The sequence below is a fragment of the Danio rerio genome, chromosome 15 (genome assembly GCF_052040795.2).
Source record: "Danio rerio strain M-AB ecotype USA chromosome 15, GRCz13ab, whole genome shotgun sequence".
In the NCBI taxonomy this organism is placed as follows: Eukaryota; Metazoa; Chordata; class Actinopteri; order Cypriniformes; family Danionidae; genus Danio; species Danio rerio.
The window spans coordinates 38,585,344-38,608,637 of NC_141035.1; the positions used below are offsets into that span (position 1 = coordinate 38,585,344).

At 35.5% G+C, this 23,294-nt stretch overlaps 1 protein-coding gene and 2 long non-coding RNA genes across 4 annotated transcripts in view; 2 read left to right on the forward strand and 1 right to left on the reverse strand.

Annotated features, from left to right (window-relative positions):
- Positions 1-1,645: 1,645 nt before the first annotated feature.
- The window catches only part of LOC141377891 (uncharacterized), a 194,799-nt gene continuing 173,150 nt past the window's right edge, over positions 1,646-23,294 (reverse strand). For both annotated transcript variants that reach the window (XR_015509725.1, XR_015509723.1), the window contains 4 exons: positions 22,680-22,775; positions 16,048-16,104; positions 14,969-15,072; positions 1,646-2,428 (listed from right to left, as the gene is read on the reverse strand). This is a non-coding gene — a long non-coding RNA (uncharacterized LOC141377891). The remainder of the gene's footprint in view (positions 2,429-14,968; positions 15,073-16,047; positions 16,105-22,679; positions 22,776-23,294) is intronic.
- Positions 4,146-6,106, forward strand: LOC137487772 (uncharacterized). The gene is made up of 3 exons (XR_015509718.2): positions 4,146-4,219; positions 4,819-4,866; positions 5,719-6,106. It is a non-coding gene; the product is annotated as an uncharacterized LOC137487772 (long non-coding RNA).
- nyap2a (neuronal tyrosine-phosphorylated phosphoinositide-3-kinase adaptor 2a) overlaps positions 18,825-23,294 on the forward strand; it is an 82,482-nt gene continuing 78,012 nt past the window's right edge. The window contains exon 1 of the mRNA XM_087284452.1: positions 18,825-19,315. The gene's annotated coding sequence lies outside the window, so the exon portion shown is untranslated. The remainder of the gene's footprint in view (positions 19,316-23,294) is intronic.

Sequence of the window (23,294 nt, forward strand, 5' to 3'; positions counted from 1 at the left end):
GATACGGGATGAGATCATCTGTGTGGTACGATGAATTGACTTCGCAAATAGACCGTGTATGTATCTATGTGTATGTTTTAGGAATTTACAGTACAGTGAAATGATCTGGCTACAACGAGACAATTACTTTAAAATGTGCTTATTATGATTTACTTTTATGAAATGTGTATAATAAAACTGTTTGTGGATGTAAAAGATCTGCAAAGTTTCAAAGAGGCAAACATTCTGTGATTTTTTAACCCAATTGTTGGTCAAATATGGACAAACCAATTTTGGGATTACACATTTAATTAAAAAGTCTACCCAACAGTTGGGTTCCTTTACATTTGACCCAAATTTGGGTTCACACAACCATTTGAATTCAACATTTTTAACTTGTGTGTTGTTGAGAATGTTTTCATCCACTTTAGGGTGATTTTAAATTTGATTTTTTAGGGTGAGTCTAAATTTGGCCAAAGCTTTCTCTGTGTTTCAGCAAATTGAATGATTTTTGGAGACAAATCTTATTTTGACACATATTTTGGGAAAATTCTTTAAAATGTTTCAAAAACAATACACTCTGAGCAAATCTATGACTATTTCTTTATGTTTGTGGCTTTTTTTGCCCCATTGATTTCCATTATAGGGACACTTTTGATTACAAAGTCATTACACCAAACAATCATGATTTCTTGATTGTTAGTTGTTTTCTCTGAACCTCAAAATAAGCAAGGGTCAGATTTTTCTTTCTTCTCTTGAACCCAAAACAATATATTTTGTAGAATGTTGGAAAAAAACAGACATTGAATTCCATAGATGATATTTTTTTGTTGTGCTAACCATGGATTTCAAAGGCTGTTTTCCCCCTAACATTATTTTTAATATCTTGTTTTGTGTTCGACAGAACAAAGAAACTCACAAAGGTTTAGAACCCCATGAGTGCAAGTAAATGATGAGGAAAGTTCCATTTTTGGGTGAACTATCCCTTTAAGCACACATTAAGCAGATACATTCGACATAGATTCATTCTGAAAACGTACATTATACATTTCTGGAGATCGTGAATTGTGTAGGCAGAGCTACGTATGGCTGCATTTCATCTTTACCAGCTGACCGCTTACCTCACAATAGATGGCTTTCCGGATGAGACCAGTTTGTCCGGTAGCTCGACCAATATGCTGGTGGACTTGAGATGCAGAGAAGAGTTGATTGTGACAACGAGGTTCAAGTTTGGTAGAGAGTGGTTTTAGAAAGCAGGTAGGACAAAAATAAAACAAAATAATATATAAAAAATAAAATAAACAAGTAAATAACAGGGTGAGAGTGTTGTTAAATAAAAAAAAAGGTTAAAAATCAGGTGAGGGCTTTTCTTTTTATGGATTGCTTTTTAAAACACGGTGGTTGGGTTTTTTAGGGAAGGGGGAGGGTTCAGGGGATAAGTCGTTTGCTCAGTCACCAAGTCAGTCGGTCGGCAGCGGCCTCTGGTGGGTTTACTTGAGAACAGCAGAGCAGGCACAAATGGCACTTGCGAGAGAAATTTGAGATCTGAAAAAGCGTACACAGTGGCCTCAGGTGGATTTACGAAAACTGCACAAAAAAAAACATAGCTCCAGGGACATATTTGGCACTCTCCAGAAATTTATATAGGGGTACGTAATCAGATTGAGCCTGGGTTGAAAATATTAAGCTAGCAAAAATCTCCAAAAAATGTTAAATGAAAGGTTCAGAATGGCCAAATGGATTAATAAACCCAAATCAAATAATAATAGTCCAAACCGGGCCAACTTAATAATAATATTATTAGTAATCCTTTACCAAATTCATATTTTGAAGTCAGAAAAGGAGTGAAAATACATCTGTGCAACTACTAAACAATATTTAGCTGAAATACTGTGTCTGAACCTTTCATGAAGCTTTTCCATGTGACTATATATGAAATGTGCAGTGACTTTAATTATGAAATGACCTTGTAGAAGACCAGTATGAATAGCGTACAGATCGACCAGTATGAATTGCACACGGTTTATATATAAAACCCTTAATTCCATTCTTTTCCCTTGTTCGATCAGTGCGGAATGATTTAAAGTGTGTTGATAAGAGCTGAAAATAGCCTAATCCCTCTCTGTCCTGGAGCTTCACTCCTTCTCCTGCTGTACCAGGCAGAGGACAAACCAACACATCCTCCCTGCAGAAGGGATTAACACTCTCGCCGGCTATTTCAGGAGCTAAATCATTTGTGGGATTCATCCACATTCCTTCAGTAGTGTAAACACTCACCGCCACATGAGCTGAGAAACAGGCCGGAAGAAGAGAAGAGGCACTTGACATTAATTTTTTATACTGTTAGGATATCAGGTCCTTTGGTTCATGTATTAAACTGGTGGTTTGTTCAGCCGTCCATCCACCAATCTGTCAGTCTGTCTGTAGTGAATCTCCTCGGAATGTTTTCCTGTAAATTGCAACAAAAACATTATCAAGATAATATTAAGAGTGATGTAATGTGTCATTAGACATATTAAGATATTATTTGAGATTTTAAAATAAGACAATGGAGGTGAATAGGGCAGAAAAATAAACAAACAAACCCACAAAAAAAAATAAATTAGTTTTCACCATACTGCAGTTGATTGATTACATCAGAAATGACAAACATTATTTTTTTTACATTACATGTTTTGAAAAGGGCGTCACAGTGGTGCAGTGGGTAGCTTGATCGCCTCACAGCAAGAAGGTCGCTGGTTTGAGTTGGCATTTCTGTGTGGAGTTTGCATGTTCTCCCCATGTTGGCGTGGGTTTCCTCCAGGTGCTCCGGTTTCCTCCACAGTCCAAAGACATGCGCTATAGATGAATTGAATAAGCTAAATTGGCCATAGTGTATGTTTCTGTGTGTATGGGTCTGTATGGGTGTTTCCCAGTGATGGTTTGGGGCTGAAAGGGCATGCGGTGCGTAAAACATATGCTGGATAAGTTGGTGGTTCACTCCATTATGGTGACCCCTGATTAATAAAGGAACTAAGCCGAAAAGAAAACAAATGAATGAATGAATGTTTTGAAATACGTTATATTTAAATATGTCAATAAGACATTATTTAAACATTTAATATTGAAATAAAATATGCACAAATTTGCATACTTTCTAGCACAAAAATCTTAGATCTTTGGATGTTCTTTTTTTATTAATAAAATTTATAAAAATTGCAAAAAAAAAAGGAAATTGTAGAATTAAAGCATTGCATATAATCATAAGCATATTATGTACAGTATGAACATTTCTCTGTAAAAAACCCTCAGAATAAAGATATGAATAAAGCTGAAAAGTCTGGCTGAAATGAGAATTTATGCTTATGAGAAAAACTGAAAGAAATGTCTCGTAATTAAAATCTACAAACACAAATAAATGTTTTTTATTTTCAGAAATTATTCAACTATGCTTACTTTAATTATCCTCAACAATGTTGAAACGTTTTTTTTTTGTTCAACAAATTAATGTTTTCCACAAGTCAGAAGTAGAAAAAAAAATTTAACCTAACCTAAAATAATAATAATTAAATCAATAATTAAAATCCTTTTATTAAACTAGAATGCATTAAATTAATTAAAAGTGCATTTCTAAAGCAAAAGGTTTAAAATAAAATGTGTGTGTATATATATATATATATATATATATATATATGTGTGTGTGTGTGTGTGTGTGTGTGTGTGTGTGTGTGTGTGTGTGTGTGTGTGTGTGTGTGTGTGTGTTTGTGTGTGTATTCATTTCTCAGTGAATATAGGCAATGTATTTTGGTGCATTTAAACAAAACAAATTTATTAAACAGATATATTTATTAAAATAATATTTTAGTCACACTGTAAAAAGTGCTACACTCACAAAGTTGGTTCTATCTACTTTAAATAATTGCAATCTAGTTAATTTTATTTGTTTTATACCAAAAAAATAAAATTTGCTTCCTCTTTACTTAAAATATATCAGTTTTTATATAACTGTATATTCTGAATAAAACTAATGCAATTTATTTGAGTAGATTTTTGTACGTGGTTATTGTGTAGAATAAATGTTATAAAAGTGAGTTGACACAGACAATTTATTAGAGCAGCTGTCGATGTGGGCAGGTGTTCATAAAACGTGATTTTAATAGTTTGGCGTGACTCCTTTTTCATTGCCCGGGATTTAGCAGGCAGACGCAGCTTCTGCAATGGTCGACATTAACTGCTCCCAGCAGCGGATCTGATTAACACGGTAAGTTGCAAATTTAGCCGAATGATAATTGTAAAGTCATGCAAAACTGCTGTCTTCGCTAGGCAGGTGAGGTTTTAGCTTTGTAAATTGTACTGTAGCCTCAGGTATGTTAACAGTTAAGACTGCTCTCACATGGAAAGCTAAGTTGGCTAACGCTAGCCAACGCTAGTTTATGCTAACGATTAAAAGTGATATTATTGAGAAAAAATAGTGAAAGTAGTTTTAAAACACTTAGTAGGTATAACTAACGTTGCAGAACCGATTAACAAGGTCACTGGTGGGCGGTCGGGGTGTGGGGTTTAAGTTTGTTAGCGCTAACTTAGCTAAAGTTAGCTCACCTAAGTTATAGCAGCACATTAAGGATGGATATTAAATGCAGAAACGTATGCAACAGTTAAGTAGTTTGTGTTTAACGTAAGAGAAAGTATAACTTAAAGTTTGTGTATTAGAGATTTAGTCCATAAGTTTTTTAATGCTGCATAGTGAATAAATTACAGATTTACAATTTATTTTAACTTAAATTACATTTACTACTGATGTTTACAGAACCATTTAAATTGTATGCACCTCATTCTAAAATGCATGTTCTTGGTCTTTAGATACCAAAGTGATTTTGTTACCTGTGGATCTTCAAACTTCACATCCAGGTAAGAAAAACATTAGATACAATTACAGCTATAATTATTTGCAGGTAAGTAAAACATTGGTAAAACTGCAAACAATAGTGGGCTTCATAGAATTAACTTACATTTGATATCTGAAGATTTTTTTATGTGTGCAACAGTAAAAACAGTATAAAAATATCCTAATGCAGTTTCTTATTATCTGTCAGTCTTTCAATAAAGCTAACTTATAACACCGAATCACTGAACTGTCATTTGCCAGTGACATTAAATTTGAAGAAAAAGTCAATTAAATGTAGCTTTAGCAAAAATTTAATGTAAACCTTAATGTAATGTGTAAAATGGCAATGTATTTATTTATTTATTTAATAAAATTTGTATTATGACGTGCAAAGTTTGGTGCAAAATGAAGATGACAATTAAATTATAAAATTTGTATTCTATAATTTTCATATAGCCATTTTCAAACAGTTTTAATATCTAAATTAAATACACATTCTTATGCTTTATAAGTTGCCAAAATAAACAAAAAATGTAATACCTAAATTTTAACAATTCTTTGATTGACAGGAAACCACAATGACATGCACTGTTACACTGAGTAAAATCACAGTTTTCTTTAAAATTTGATAACTAAAAACACCTGGAATAATGTAATTACACAACCTCTATAACCTTTTTTTATTTTTTAAATAGAAGTTAGGTAATTTTAACTAAGGTAATTTTTAACTGATAAACTAAGGTGTTTCATCCATGCATCATTCTCACTGGACTTTTGTAACTTCACTTGTAGTTATTTTCTATTTAGTATTTAGCTATTTAATGTTGTTTGGTATCAACCACCTGAACTCCTGTTTCTTTTTTCTCTACCAATAGAGTTGTGAGGAATCAGAGGTGCATGCGGCTGCCCACGGGAAAAATTTGCCATCAGCCCAACACAGTTTGGATTATCATAGGACTGTCAGAGGTTTGCCAAACCTGTCAAATGCATGATGGCTCCTGTTTGGACTTACCGATGTCCTCGACTTCAAGTATCCATCAAAACTGTATACATTTGAGATATATTAGAGACTCTTTGTGGGACTGGACATTATGCATCCTAAATCTTCATCAAAATATGCAAATCTCCTCACTGAGTTGCCTTGGATGATTTCTCAATAGGATCTGGTATTATTGATGTTTTTATTTATGTATTGTGTATGTGTAGCCACATTAATGGCCTATTTTGTAGTCACTATTAAAAGGAACATCGATTGATATTGAATACATGTTATGGTCTTTAATCCATCTTCCCATTCTTATTTAATTGTTATTGACAGGAAAGTCTGTTTATCTGTTTTTACTAGTGTATATTGTGCTTACAATATAGAAACGAAGATTTATTTTCTGAGGTTACAGACAGAAGTCAATTAAAATCGTTTTAAATGACATATGCATGGTTAATTTTATTTAGATCATTAAGTTCATAATACTTAATTAAAATGAGTACAGTCAACATATAGCAATGTATAAGTAAGTTAAGTTTAACAAAAAAAGTAAGTTTATCTGATTTGAGTAATTTTAGAAATATTAGTTGGCTCAACTTAATTGTATTGCATTTGTTTTAAGCAATGTTTTAGTGTTTAAAATACTTAAAAAAGGCTGGAAGTTGAATCAACCTAAAACGTCCGATGCAACCACTTGCCTCACTTTTTATAAGTTAGATCTAAGTAACATTTTTTACAGTGCACCAAACATATTTAAAAATTGAAAGATAATACAATTAAATTCAAGCAAAATATTGCAAAAAAAATAAAAATACCAAATTTCAACTACATTTTTTTAATTTTTTGCTTCTCTTGATTTTCCCTCTTTTTTAATATGTATTTAATATTTTTCTATAACATCAGGGTTTCTGCAGGTTTCACAAAATCAAATTTAAGACCTTTTAATACTTTTTATAGACCATATAAATGAATTTTCCGACTTTCAGAGGGCAAAATGCTATTAATTATTTTGTAATGGCCAGTGAATTTTTTCTTACATGCCCCCTTAAATTAAAAATTCAGTTATTTCTTAGCAACATATTTTAAATAATGTGTCGAAACAAGCAAACTCTATATTTTTTATTACCATAACCTAAAGAAGACAAGTTTTAAAAAATATAATAAACTGAAATTTATGCACATAATACATTTATGCACAAATACACAAAGAACTTTTAAACAAACGTTATTGTAAGCATGTAAAGAAGTGATTAAACCATATTGGTAAATTTCAAATAGATTGCTGGTTGTACCGATGGGGTAGCTTTTCACAGAAAAAGAGAAATTAAGACCTACAGCACCAAATTTCTGTGAATTTAAGACTTTAAGACATAAACTTTAGTTGTTGAAACTTAAGACATTTTAAGACTTTTTAAGACCCAGCAGGAACTATGAACACATAAATTTGGGTGTATAGTGTTTGTTGCGCCATCGTAATTTATGTTGTTAGATAAGCTCCAGATTTGGCTTCAGTACTGACTAATTTAATGTATATGCACAAATATAATATTGCATAGCTTCCTATTATGGATATATGAATTTAAAAGATAGATTTGTGAGGGGTGTACTGTATACACTGTATGTATATATGCAAAAATGCAATGCAGTATGCAAAAAAAAACAAAAACACAATTATTAATTGAGGCTCAAATGAGCATGTAATGTAATGAAATGTGTATATTTATTTAGCGCATTTATTGTGTATGGCCATACACCAAAGCGCTTCACAGTCATGAGAGGAGTTTGTCTCTCAACACCATCACCAGCATACTAGAAAGATTTGTGATATGACACTAAATACTGGAGAATAGGCTGCTGAAAATACAATAATCATATGTTCTCAGGCTGAAGTCTCTGAATGAAGATGGTTATTTGTAAAGCAGTAATTCAGCTGTAAATGACTGCAGCAGCTCCTGGAACCCCTGCGGGCATCTCACTGCCTCAGCTTGGCATGACATCTGCTGAGGTACAGTATGTGACACACTCATATATCCACAATCGAATGCATGTGCGTGTCTATTCACAAGTATTTGGACAATTGTGTTAGCTTGTAACATACTGTGCGCTTGTGTGAAAAATGTACGCTGGAGAAAGAGAGATTTAATAATTCAGCAGAGTCATAATTGGCCCAGTCTCATCTCAGCCAATCAGCCCTGAATCCCGCAGTCTGTACAGAATTTCTTGTTTAAAACTTTACAGCAACTTGTATGTTTGTGCATGCTGGGCTGAATGACTTAAAAACACCATGGAAGTCATCAAAGTTCTCGAAAATTAACTTATTTTTGTGTTCAAAAGAAAAAAGAAACAAACAGGTGACACATATAACAAATAAATGGTGAGTAAACTATGACAGAATTTTCAGTTTAGGGTGAATTATCCCATTAAAGGTGAATCCTAGGAAGTTCTTTAAAACATGCATTTTTAATTGGACGTTTGATCATTTCAACTGAAACATGAAGACATAGCGGGACATACAGTTGCTTCTCCCATTTAAAAAAATTGTGTCAATTGTGTTTCGTTTTTATCACAGCTGGTGAGAGTGGTTGAGCTCAAGCGCATCAAATGAAAAGCAAATGATCAGCGTCTTGAAGACAGGGCGGGGCATGTCAGATACTAGAGAGCATTTGATTGGTCAGAAGACGTGATGAGAAACTGAAGAATGAGATGAAGTCAAAAATCGTTTTTGAGTGTATTCACCTAGTGGTTGAAGTGCCAAATGATTTTTTTTAAGTTGACAGAAAAGGCTGGTTTAGGTCAAGAGTACTTTACAGAATAAGTAGATCTTACTTGTCATTATGAGCTTGCTTAAAATTAAACAGGGGATTACAAAACACATTATAAAAATGCAATATCAAAGAAAAAACATTTATTGATAATTCTGCCCACAACTCAGTCAGAATAAAATGTAGGAGGAAATGATAAACAGCAAACTTTGGATGTTTATGTTTTCTAAATGTGAATTTAGTTATAGTTTGAGCACACTGGCTTATGCATATCCTTATAGCGATCATGCTGATACTAACATCAGATAGAAGCCTCTGGGCAAATAATGTATGATGCTTTGCTTCAATCCAACTGGGAAAAAATATTCGAGTTTTAATGTCACTGGGGATATTTTTGTCCTGAATGTCCTGAGTGACTATTTATACCTAGTGTAAAGAAGATTTATAAAAGGAAAGAGGATGGATTTTTTAGCCACCTTTTTAATTCTGTTTGCAATAACACAGTCGAAATGGTCACAAAACAAAACAAAAATGCAATGCATTTCAAATCAAATTTTCAAATCAAATTTCAAATCATTATGCTCTAATTGTTTAAAAAAAAAAAAAAAAAAAAAAAAAAATATATATATATATATATATATATATATATATATATATATATATATATACATATATAAATATTTTACAGTATTCACAGTATGTCTGATAATATATTTTTCTTCTGGAGAAAGTCTTATTTGTTTTATTTAGGCTAAAAAATTTTTAAATTGTTTAAACACCATATTAAGGACAAAATTATTAGCCCCTTAATAATATATATATATATATATATATATATATATATATATATATATATATATATATATATATATATATATATATATAATAAAAATAATAAATTATTTTTTTGGGATGGACTTGGGAACAGTTATAACAATTAGGAACTATGAAAACATTAATTTTGGTAAACCTATTCTTGGTGTTGATCGTTGTTTCTAACATTCTTCATAATATCTTTTGTGTTCAACAGAGTAAAGAAACTCATGAAAGTTTGGAACCGCTTAAGAGTATATGGTTTTTTATTTTTATTTTTATTTTGAGGTCGAACTATTCCTTACAAGCTTCGCAATTTTATGCTTTCAAAATGATGTCAATGTCATTATGTGTGTGTGTGTTGGTATTATTATGAGAGTTTTGTATATATATACTGAGAAATTTGTATTTATGAGGTTAAAATATAATACTTTTATGATTTACATTTTTGTTTTTTTGTTTTTTGCATGGACATTTCATACTGTATGTGTATCTCTTTTAAAATAAATGCACAGCGTTTAATAGCAGATTTGTTTTGGCACTATAAACCAAGCACCAAACTCACACTATTGACAGAGAGCCGTCTCAGAGTGTTGTGATTGACTGATTGGTGTTTGACATATGCAGGCTGCAGTCAGATTTTTATTTTATATTTATTTATTTGTTGTTTAAAAGCACCTTGATTTTGCTTGGTCTTTATTTCATTGATCTTACAGCAGAGACACGTCACATGCTATTCATGAAAAGAGCTTACATCGGCTTTAAGATGCAACTACATTTATATTTTCTGAATAAAAGTGCTGCTCTGCGCAGAGCTTGCCACCACAATGAAAGGCAGTTCTGAGTGGTTGCCTGGGCTTTGCCTTGTAGTTGCTAAGGTGTTCTGAGTGGTTCTAATCCTGTTGCTATGCCATATTTGATTGTTCTTAGCGGTTGATATTCTAAAAAGAGCCATCTTTAAGCGATATGCTATTTTTTTTTTTTTTGGCTTTCCTCTTATGTAGCCTATAGCTATTAAGCAGAATGTTGTTGAAAAACTATTTAATTGGACTGGAAGTTTTATTGGATGACCACTAGAGGGAATGTGCTCCTCTTCATTCAATTAGATCTCAGCCCATAGTCCTACTACAGTGACTCCCAACTATAGGTATATTGCATTGCGCAAAATCAAATAAAAATTATATTTGATTAAACGTTATTATTAAATAAATATAATAAATCATAATAAAATGTAAAGTTGCTTTATCTATCTATCTATCTATCTATCTATCTATCTATCTATCTATCTATCTATCTATCTATCTATCTATCTATCTATCTATCTATCTATCTGTCTGTCTGTCTGTCTGTCTGTCTGTCTGTCTGTCTGTCTGTCTGTCTGTCTGTCAATTCAATTCAGTTCAACTCAATTCAAAAATAGCTTTATTGGCTTAACAAATGTATTGCCAAAGCAGTTCTAGAGTTTACATAAAGTAATTTATATATATGACTACTATGAAGTCAGAATTATTAGCCCCCCTGAATTATTAGCACCCCTGTTTATTTTTTCCCCAATTTCTGTTTAATAGAGGGAAGATTGTTTCAGCACATTTCTAAGCATAATAGATTAAAAAACCTATTTCTAATAACTGATTTATTTTATCTTTGCCATGATGACAGTAAATAATATTTTACTTGATATTTTTCAAGACACTTCTATACAGCTGAAAGTGACATTTAAAGGCTTAGCTAGGTTAATTAGGTTAACTAGGCAGGTTAGGGTAATTAGGCAAGTTATTGTATAACGATGGTTTGTTCTGTAGACTATCGGAAAAAAATAGCTTATAGGGGCTAATAATTTTGTCCCATAAATGGTTTTTAAAAAAATTAAAAACTGCTTTTATTCTAGCCAAAATAAAACAAATAAGACTTTCTCCAGAAGAAAAAATATTATCACACATACTGTGAACATTTCCTTGCTCTGTTAAACATCATTTGGGAAATATTTAAAAAAGAAAAAAATCAAAAGGGGGGCTGATAATTCTGACTTCAACTGTATATATATATATATGTACATAATAAAAAAACAGCAAACAGTAAATTGTAGTAGTAAAAAAATATGATATTTATATAGAATTACAGTTTTTCTCAGTCTCTTTGGTGCATTACACTATTTACATTTGCACAACAGTTTATGGATTTCTCAAAACAATTAGTCCAAACTGCAAAACCTAGCTGATAACCTGCAAAAGCATGCCACTTGCTCAAAATGGATCGCTCATTCCTCAAAAGCAAGTATTGATGCCAATGAAAGTGTCAGTGTCATCAAGATGAAAAGTCCTGACACCATTGTTTATGAACAAGATAGTCAAATGACTTTGTCATGTTTTCATTATGACCGTTTACTCTGGACATTTTTTTTCCATTGCAAAAAAAAGTCCGAATTTGGTGACACGTCCTGAAAATGCTCAAGACAGCACTTTATACTATTTCCACAGCCTTTTGAAAACTACAGTAAAACTAGACATCTTCACTGCATAAGTGAGGTATCTGAGTACAAGACACTGCATATGTATGTTTCACATTTTTACTGCATTTGCTCTTTGCAATTCTAATTTATTCACAGCATTGTGCAAAAGAATAAACACACCCTTATTTACAACAAACATAAGCCTCCTTTGGGTAGAGCTGTACACAACTGTAAACAATATTGCAGAACAAACTGGAACTGAACCTACAAACATGCACAGGTCTGTAAATCATTCATCAAATTGTTCAATTTAGAAGACATTTTCAGGAAAATAAAGATTCACATTTTTAAATTAAAATATGCTTGACAAATTTTGACAACTAGTTCAACATTTTTTGTATGTAATGACTCAAGTAATGAAATGAGGACTATACGTTTCATAAGGAATAACTATTCAGCATTCACAAGTTTAGTTTGCTTTGACTGACATGACATAAGCAAATGATAATGTTATAAACAGCAGAGAGTTGCATGAAAGCTAATGATGCACGTCCAAAAGCATTCACAATTAGTTGGAAGGAATAAGAAACTGCTACTAGTATGTGGACAAATAACTAATTGTTTTGAGAAATGCATTAACTGTTGTGCAAATGTAAATAGTTTTGCGAGAAATGCATCAAAGCCACTGAGAAAAACTGTAATACCAAATGTAAATCCAAGCTTTCATTCTGGATGTGATTAATTGTTATATGTATAAATTATACAAATACTATTATAATTATAATTTTTTGACGACACAAAACAAAAATACTGATAGATCTAATTCGTTTATTATTAGTTCATCAGCGGTTTTATTTCCCATAACTCCTATACGAGTCAAAATAAGCTGTTATGTGTGTCTGTGCCTCTTCAGCGAGTACTTACAACGTATTTTTGTACAGGAAGTGTGTTTAAAAACCATTAAGAGCTGACGTGATGTTCAGAGCTGTGGAATGTGCTTCTTTGAACAGTTCAATTGAAGGATTCACTAGCTGGAAGAGTGTGTGTGTGTGTGTGTGTCTGTGTGAATAGTCAACGTGGGTGTCTCACTCCTCCATTTATACGTGTGCGGTCTTTGTTTCCTGTCTTTACTCCAGCAGCTAAAGAACGTGATCTGTTATCTCTATTCAGCTCTTAATGTCAGCCAGTTCTGAACACAAAAGAAACTCGTATCTACAGGAGGATTGAGTGTGTGTGTGTGTGTGTATGTTTACAGGCATCAGTGTATTCTGACCTCTGAATATCTGTGTGTGTGTGTGTGTGTGTGTGTGTGTGTGTGTGTGTGTGTGTGTGTGTGTGTGTGTGTGTGTGTGTGTGTGTGTGTGTGTGCATCAGTGTATTCTGACCTCTGAATATGAGTGTGTCTGTTTGTGTATATACAGGCATAAGCATATTCTGACCTCTGATTGTGTGCGTGTACAGTGCATGCAGTTCAAGTGAAGGGGGGTTATGATGTCATGGGGCAAGTGATTGATGGACAAAATCCCCCAGATGGACATTCATCCCAACACAGAAATAAACACACACACCCACCTACACACAGATAGAGAGTCTAAGAGACAAGAAAGAACAGGATGAAACATCAGAAGAGAGAAATATAACAGAATGACAGGCGAGCAAAGATACAAATCATCCTTACTCAATATACACAAACAAACAGCATCTATAATGGCCTATTCAATAGCAGTGTTGTTTTCAGCCAGTGTGTGTTTGAAGGAACAGTTCAGACTATTTGTCATCATTTACTCATTTTTATAAAGCTGTATAGGTTTCTTTCTTTTGTTGAACACAAAAGAAGATATTTTGAAGAATATTGAGGATGAAACAGTTGACGTAACCAGCCTTCCACAATTTTGTTTTCAGATGTTATACATTCCTTGCGTTTCGTTTATTGATTTCTTGATTTGTTCCAAATGCTTGTGTGATTTTTTTTTTCTGGGTGTGCCAGCACAGTCTTAGGCCCCGTTTACACTAGTGCGTTTTAGTTTGAAAACGCATAAGTTTTGCTACGGTTACGCCATCCGTCCACACTACGCCGGAGTTCTCGAGCGCCGAAAACGGAGCTCTTTGAAAACGCTAGAGAGGCCGTTTTCATTTTAAAACGCTGCTGCTCCGTCTCAGTGTGGATGGGGAAAGACGGAGACATCTGAAAACGGAGGCGGGGCTGCCGACGTTCGCCTATCTGATTGGGGCTTTTCCTCAATATTAAGTAGCCTAACACACACAGTTCAGTCTCGCATCATCTTCTTGTAAGTTAAGACTTCGCAAGTTTGATCAAGGCTGCAGTCTCCCCCTTCTCAGTTTGATATGGAAAACATACCGAGGACACGGGTAAATCTTCAAAGGGAACAGTGTACTTTATAACTTCATTCACATCACCCTGGTTGTTTCACTTTCTCAACAATAAAATGTAAACATGATTTAAGGAACTGCCTATTTTCTTTTTAATATTAGCAACTTAACAGACAGCAGAAATGTTGAGGCGGCATATATGAGCGTCATCTTCACTGTGTGGATATTTATAACAAAACGGAGCCTATAACAACTGCCTCCTTTCAATTTCAGTGAAAATACAAAACGCACCCTCTCTTTTGCTGAATATCAGTTTAGATATATTTCTGAGGTAATCTGCCACATTGTTTTAACTGTGCAGAGTTGTAGCTGCTTTACTGAGCCTACTGTATTTCAATACTGCTCATTTTTGGTGGTACTTGGAGAGACAATTTTTTTCTGAGGTGGTACTTGATGAAAAAAGTTTGAGAACCACTGTGTTAAGGGATTAAGTTGGAAACCTGTAACTAATGACTTCCATAGTATTTGTATTTCCTATTATGGATATCAATGGCTACAGGTTCAGCTTTCTTCAAAATAGTCAGTAAATTTACTTTTTTTGCTGTACCTTTAGTTGCAACACAGGCTCATGGTGAATACGTACCCCTGTCTACATTTCCGGAGAGCGTGAATTATGTAGCCAGTGGTATGTTTGGCTGCATTTTGTCTTTAAAACGAAAGCTACTGGGCGGTGTAACGCCTCCAATGGCTTCTGTTCATTTTAGCGCTATCAGCTGACCGCTTACCTTTGTACGAACAGCTTTTCCAGTGTTACCAGTTTGCCCAGTGGTTCACCACGTATGTGAGCAGACTTCGGACGCAGAGATGACAAGGATGATGGTGCTCGAGTCTAGTTACAGAAACCACAAAAGCAAAAAAAATAAATGAATAAATAAATAAACAACAGGCTGAAAACGTGGTGAAATCATGTGGCCACGATGGCTTTTCTTTTTCTACATTGCCTTTTAAAATACGGCCAGTGACTGGTTCGTGCGTGCAGGGAAACTGAAAAGCAGAGAAATTTGCTTGCCATCGCAGAACCGTTAAATTATCAAGGTCCTATGCACTCCGTCCCCTTTTTCCCCCCAATGACAACACCCCTGTCATTCGGTCAGTCATGCAAGTTGGCTTGGTCATCTGAAGTGTATATTGCGCCCTCTGTTGGATTTATGCAAGAAGAGGACATGTGAGAAAAATTTGTGATCATCAAAAATCGTACACAGCGGCCTCTGGTGGATTTACAAATACTGTACCTCCGATTACATATTCCTGTCCGGAGAAATGTAGACGGGTACATGTCCACAATGAGCCTGGCTTAAATTTGATTCCTTATTGTATGAATCCTCATTTATATTAAATAAAAAATGACATGATTCATTCATTCGTTTTCTTTTCGGCTTAGTCTCTTAATAAATCAGAGGTCGCCACAGCGGAATAAACCGCCAACTTTTCCAGCATATGTTTAACTCAGCGGATGCCCTTCCAGCTGCAACCCATCACTGGAAAACACCCATTCACACACATACACAACGGACAATTTAGCTTACCCAATTCACCTATACCACATGTATTTGGACTTGGAAACCGGAGCACCCGGAGGAAACCCACACAAATGGGGAGAACATGCAAACTCCACACAGAAATGCCAACTTACACAAGGCTCAAACCAACGACCTTCTTGCTGTGAGGTGACAGCGCTACCCACTGCCCCACCGTGCCACCCAAAATGACATGATTCTAATCACCAATCAAACTCCACTGATTCACCCTTCTCTCCTATTGGTTGTTGCATACCGTTAAACCTTTCTCAATTTTAGTTGCATACCTTGACATGTCTTCATTGATTCGCCAACAGTTGTTGTTTCCTATGCAGGCCACATCTCTGATAATGAAGAGAATCATGTCAGCTTGTTGCTTTATGTTGCATTAAGTAATGTAATGTGAAGTGGACGCTGACAACAGGAAGCTGATCCAAATGCAGGTTTATTATGCAGAGAATGGTCAGGCAAGCAACAGTCAATACAGGAGCAAACAGATGTACACGGGCAATCCAAAGTCGTGGTCAGTAAACAGGCAGATGATCAAAAGGCAGGAAGCACAAAGAAATAAACAAACAAAACAAGGTGAGGGTCAAAATCACAGCAAGACAAGGCAAGGAAAGCATGTCGTAATGTTCACAAAACTGTTCAACAAGACTCAGCAACTTCTGTTTGTTATGTGCTGTATAAATAATGCAGTAATTAGTCCATGTGAAGCTTCAGCTGTGTGAGTGTTTGCAATCAGAGAGAATCTAGGCCAGGTGTGTGAGTGGTGCATGACTGGATCTTGTAGCTCTTTTGCTGGCAGATTTGTAGTTCTCCAGCGATCTGCATGGGCTAGATTGCTGGTGACTGTGACAAATAAAGCTTTCTTTACCCAAAAGAAGAATTGCATTGTGCAAACAAAACTAAAATGATCAATGCATTGATTAAAAAATAATGATCTCACGATTATTTAGTTCAGCTAATGGTAAAACCTGTTTAAGAGAAAAAAGTTTTTAAAAATGAGAACACATTTGTCATTATGTTCATATCTATCTGCATACCTCTGATTATTGATAACAACCTGTGCATATATTAATCTTTTGTAAATATCAGCTTGTATAACCTGTATAATGTTCATAGTTCATCCATCTGTAATCTGTCTCACCATATAGTTTTTCTATAATTGCACTTTATAACTTAATCCTATGTCTTAATCCTCTTGCTGCTATTGCACTCCTGGTTAGACCTAACCTTTATTTTGTTGCCTTGTACTTGTACATCTGTAATTACATTAAAGTTGAATCTAATCTAATGTTAAGAGGACGTTTCAACCTACATAGTCTTTATCATGTCACACAGGAAATACAAGAGAACTGATCTGTCCAATAAACCAATGAGTTAGTAAACCAGATGAAAAGAAGAAAAAAAAACCATTGCAGAAATAAATCTGTTTAAAGCAGCACCTTTTATAGTCCAGAACACTCAAAATTCATAACTTCTTTCCTTACTTTCCTATCCTTCCTTTACTTTTCTTCTTTTTCTTTCCTCTTCTTTTCTTTCCTTTCCTTTGCTCAACTCTCTTTATCTTTCCTTTTCTTTGACCATCCCCTCCTATGATTTCATTCCTTTTCTTTTCTTTTCTTTTCTTTTCCATTCTTTTCTGTCTTGTCCTTTTCTCTCCTTCCTTTTATTTATTTTTCTCCTCTCCTGTCCTTTATTTTCTCTTCTTTTCTTTCCTTCCCTTTCTCTCATTTTTTACCTCTCTTTACCTTTCCTTTGCTTACATCTCTTTTCTTTTCCTTTCCTCTCCTTTCCTTCGTTTCATTTCCTTTCCTCCCCTTTACTTTTCTCTCCTTTCCTTTCTTTCCTTCCTTTTCCAACTTTTCATTTAATTTAATTTCCTTTCCTTCTTTTTCCTTTCATTTCCTTTCTTTCTCACTTTCTTTCTTTCCTCTAGTTTCTTTACATTTCTCTTCTTTCCTATGCTCAACTCTCTTTTCCGTTCTTTTCTTTCCTTCCTTCCTTTTCTCTCATTTCCTTTCCTCTTTCCTTTCCTCCCCTAATCTTTCATTTCTTCATTTCCTTTCCTCTCCTTTTGTTTCCATTCCTTCCCTTCATTTTCTCTCATTTCCCTTTTTTATTTCCCTTCATTCCCTTTCCCATTCTTTCTTTTCTTCCTTTCCTCACCTCTCCTTTTTTCCTCTTTCCTTTCCTTCCTTTTTCCACTTTTCCTTTCATATACTTTACTTTCCTCTCCTCTCCTCTCCTCTCCTTTCCTTTCCTTTCCTTTCCTTTCCTTTCCTCTCCTTTAATTTTCTCTCCTTTCCTTCCTTTCCCCACTTTTCCTTTCTTTCTTTCTTTCTTTCTTTCTTTCTTTCTTTCTTTCTTTCTTTCTTTCTTTCTTTCTTTCTTTTTCTTTCCTTTGCTCACATCTACTTTCCTTTCATTTCCTCTCCTTTCCTTTCTTTTCCTTCCCTTCCCTTTCTTTCCTGCTACTTCCTTTCATTCTCCTTTATTTCCTTTTCTTTCCTATTTCCTATTCCCTTTTCTTTCTCATCCCCTTTTCTTTCATATTTAAACACCAAAACATAAGACAACAGACATTTCTGAGAGCCTTTTTGCATCAGACGGTGTAGTTGCCCTAGTGATAACATTGTACGGGCAGAAGTCATGCCCTAAAGACGGGATAGTCACAAACAAAATCTTTCTCACTCACACTCTCTCTCTCTTTCTCTCCTTCAGGACCATGGACAGCTCTAAGCAAGCAACACGATTGGTTGAGAGACACAAGGGTCGCAGAAAAAGAAAGAGAGAGAAGAGAGAGAGATGATCACCAGGGGATGAAGTGAGTAAGCAGTGAGGGTTGGAGAGAGCTGGAGGGAAGGAGATCAGAACGCAAAGAAGAAGGTAGAGAGAGAGAGAGAGAGAGGGAGAAAGAGGGAGAAGAAAAGACAGATGCTATAGCTATAGTCAGCTTACTGACGCCCGAGCTGGGTTCATCGCTACGTGTGAGAGTGACGCGCACGGGGGTGTGTGTGTGTGTGACGGCAGCCGCAACAGCAGCAGGGGAGGACGGATCAAAGAGATTGTAGGACACGATGCATTTAGCAGCCTAACATCTACGCACACTCACCGCAGCCGGCTAAACGAGAACACGCTCATACTACGCGCATCCGCACGCAGCCCACCCCACACACACACACACACCACGCGTGTGTGGGGACAGCGCAGATGAGGCAACCACCAAAGGGAGCTGTGGATCTTGCCAGAAGCCTTTGGTAGGGGAGGGGACACCCGTGGTGGCTGTAGCCCCAGCAGGAGAGGTCGTAGGTGGAGAAGGGGTTGAACACTAACAACCGCCGTCGGGTTTTCTTCAGAGCTCTGGAAAAGTCAAAGATGGACACGTCCTTCATCCTTCTCTTTCTCCAGCCAGTGTGTGCTTGCTCCGAGCTGCGTCGCCGGGCTTGTCTGTCAGCCGTGGGGGGATTCGAGAACGTGCGGTGTTGAGAAACGCACACACCGAACACACCTGGAGATCAGCTGTTCCAGGAGAACAGATCCGCTGATACCGTGAGTGCTATTATCCAGATGTTTGTCTTTTCCTTATTTACAGTACACCTCATCCTTTTGCATTATCTTCATCAGCTCTCTGTCGTGTGTTTGACAGCAGTCAATGGATTGTTTGGGATACACATCAACATATTACCCACAATTCCCATTGAATACATCTTCAGATCCATTCATGACTCAACCATTTTTGATATTTGTATGTGATTATTCTCTACCTGATATGCAACATTTAGTGACCCTCATCTTTGGCTTTCTTTTTTGTGGAACGCAAGTGAATATATCATGAATTTAAACATTTAGGATCCAAATCAGCATGATATCGAGAGTTTTGATCAATGCAATCAACTGAGTGTTCTTTACAGTATCTTTGGCTTTCTTTTTGTGTGAAACACAATTGAATATATTAAGAATTGTATATTGAACAATGTTTTTTGGTTTGTCATTGGAGTCCAATGTTTTAGGAACTTCAGTGTGTTTCTTTATTGTGTTCTACTGAATAAACAAAGTCTTTTTGAAACAACATGGACGAGTAAATGAAACTAAATCTACATTTTTGGCTAAATTGTGCATTTAAATGAGATTTTTCATTTTCTTTATTTTCCTTATGTCATCATTTAATCACTGTCTTGAAAAACACTTGAGATCCAATTCAGCATAATATCGAGAGCTCCCATCTAAACTTTTGGCTATTTCTTGGTTTTATAATAGGAACTCCATTTTCACAAAACATTTTCAGAAAATGACTAGTGAAAAATTTACTTGCTTCTACTAATGTAGACCTTTTTTCCCCTCTGTGGAACAAATTGATATATTTTGAATATTAACTATAACCAGTGGTATTGATCAATACAATAAAGCCCGTGTTCTTTACAGTATCTTTGGCTTTCTTTTTTTGTGGAACACAATTATATATATTCAGAATTGTATATAGAACAATGTTTTTTGGTTCTTCATTGGGGTCCATGGTTTTAGGAATGTCAATGTGACTTTTTATTGCATTCTACTTGTCTTTTTGAGGCAACATGGACGAGTAAATGAAACTACATTTTCCTTTTTGGCTAAATAATGTCTTTAAATTAGTTGTTTGATGTGAGATTTTCCGTTTTCATCATATTCCTTATTTCTTCAGTTGTTCGCTGTCTGAAAAAACAAACATTTGGCATGATATCGAAAGTTCCCATCTACATTTTGCTACATTTTGGTTTGCATCAATAGTAAGTCCATTTCACAGAAGATTTTTAGGAAATGACTAGTGAAATTTTTACTTGCTAATACTAGTGTAGTTTCAAACCTTTTTTTCCCTATTTAGATAAACTGATATATTCCGAAGATTAACTAAAACCTGTGGTTTTGATCAATACAATCAATTGAGTGGTCTATACATTATCTTTGACTTTCTTTCTGTGTCGAACACAATTGAATAAATTCAGAATTTTATACAGAACAATGTTTTTTGGTTCGTCATTGGGGTCCAATGCTTTAGGAACATCAAGTTTTTTTTTATTGTGTGCTACTGAATAAACAAAGTCTTTTTGAGACTATATAGACGAGTAAATTAAACTACACTTTCCTTTTTGGCTATATAATGTCTTTAAATGAGTTGTTTTGTGTGAGATTTTCCATTTTCATTCTTATCCCTATTTTATCAGTTATTCGCTGTTTGAAAAAACAAACATCTGTGATCCAAATCAAATCAGCATGATATTGAGAGTTCCCATCTACATTTTTGGCTACATCTTGGTTTTATGAATTGAAATTCCATTTTCAATGGCTACATCTTACTAGTACGGGGTTGGAACTAGAACCTTTTGTCTTCAGAACTGCCTTAGTCCTTTGTGGCATAGATTCAACAAGGTACTGGAAATATTCCTCAGAGATTTTAGTCTATACTGACATGATAGAATCACGCAGTTGCTGCAGATTTGTCAGCTGCACATCCATGATGCGAATCTCCTGTTCCTCCACATGACAAAGATGCTCTATTGGATTGAGATTTGGTGACTGTGAATACCATTTGAGTACAGTGAACTTATTGTCATGTTTAAGAAACCAGACTGAGATGATTCACACTTTAAAACATGGCAGTTATCCTGCTGGAAGTAGCCATCAGAAGATGGGTACACTGTGGTCATAAAAGGATGCACATGGTCAGCAACAACACTCAGGTAGGCTGTGGCGTTGACATAAAGTTCAATTGGTTCTAATGGGCCCAAAGTGTGCCAAGAAAATATCTCAAACAACATTGCATCACCAGCAGCCTGAACCATTAATACAGGGCAGGATGGATCCATGCTTTCATGATGTTGCTGCCAAATTCTGACCCTACCATTCAAATGTCACAGCAAAATTGAGACTCATCAGACCAGGCAACTTTTTTCCAATCTTCTATTGTCCAATTTAGGTGAGCCTGTGCAAATTGTAGCCTCAGTTTCCTGTTCTTAGCTGACAGAAGTGACACCCGGTGTGGTCTTCTGCTGCTGTAGCCCATCAGCTTCAAGGCTGGATGTGTTATGCATTCAGAGATGCTCCTCTGCATACCTCGGTTGTAATGAGTGGTTATTTGAGTAATCAGCTCGAACCAGTCTGGCCATTCTCCTCTGACCTCTGGCATCAATAAGCCATTTGCGCCCTCAGAACTGCCGCTCACTGGTTATTTTCTCTTTTTTCAAACCAGTCTCTGTAAACCCTAAATATGGTTGTGCGTGAAAATCCCAGTAGATCAGCAGTTTCTGAAATACTCAGACCAGCTCGTCTAGCACCAACAACCATGCCACGCTCAAAGCCACTTAAATCACCTTTCTTCCCCATTCTGATGCTCGGTTTGAACTGCAGCAGATTGTCTTGATCTTGTCAACATGCCTAAATGCATTGAGTTGCTGGCATGTGATTGGCTGATCAGTAATTAGCGTAATGATCAGTTGGACAGGTGTACCTAATAAAGTGGCCGGTGAGTGTAGTTTAGACCTTTTTCCACTCTGTGGAACATGAATTAATATATTCTGAAGATTAAATATCTTTAAAAAAAAACTGTGTTCATCAGTTTAAAACTGTTTAATCAATAGAATAATTGTTTGGACTCAGTATTCATTACAGTATCTCCCTTTGTGAGTGAAAAAAAAAAAATAATTGATTTTTTTTTCGCTGAAATAATCCCTTAGTGAATATGTGGTGCGAGAGTTGCTACTTCAGCTTCTGTCCTATTTTTTTTACGATTCTAGATCTCCTCACACTGGGTGTGTTGCGTATATATTTGACTCCATATCTATGCCCCAGTTATGAATTGACTTTATTAATGTTATGTGGTGCAGAGGAAACCATGAATTACAGGGTATTGGATGGAATAAGGAAGCTGAGCTCCACTCACCGGGATCCATTGATGTGGTGCTGTGGTCTCGCTGACCTATTTCGCGTGTGTATGAGTGCCAGCAATGGGAAGATGGCATCTTGCCATCTCATCACTCTGAAAAAGAGACTTAGTTAGAATTAGATGCTTTTATTAAAACACATACAACCACATAAGAATATTGGTGCTAAAACATCATGGTGAAATATGATCCATCTGCGACACATCTTTAGAGTAGAGGAGAGGAATATCGCATTTCATGCTTTCGGCATTACATCAGACACACACACACACACACACACACACACACACACACACACACACACACACACATGGTGGGGATATCACGCCTGCCAGTGTAAAGCGGAACTAATGCATCTTCAGCACAGAATTAGGTTCCCAGCTTCCTTCATTATGTCAGCGCACTAGGATACTGTTGCCTGGAAACCCACAGTTCCTTCTCCTCACGTTCCAGTTATAGAGCACAGCTGTTTGTGGTGTGTTTTTAAGTGTGTATGTGTGAGGGAATCTATGGGAATGTGCAGCTGTGTGTGTGTTTGGCCACATGAGTGTGCACAGATGTGTGAGTGATGCTAAATGAAGGAAAGGCAGATGAGTAGGTGGGATTGGGACTGA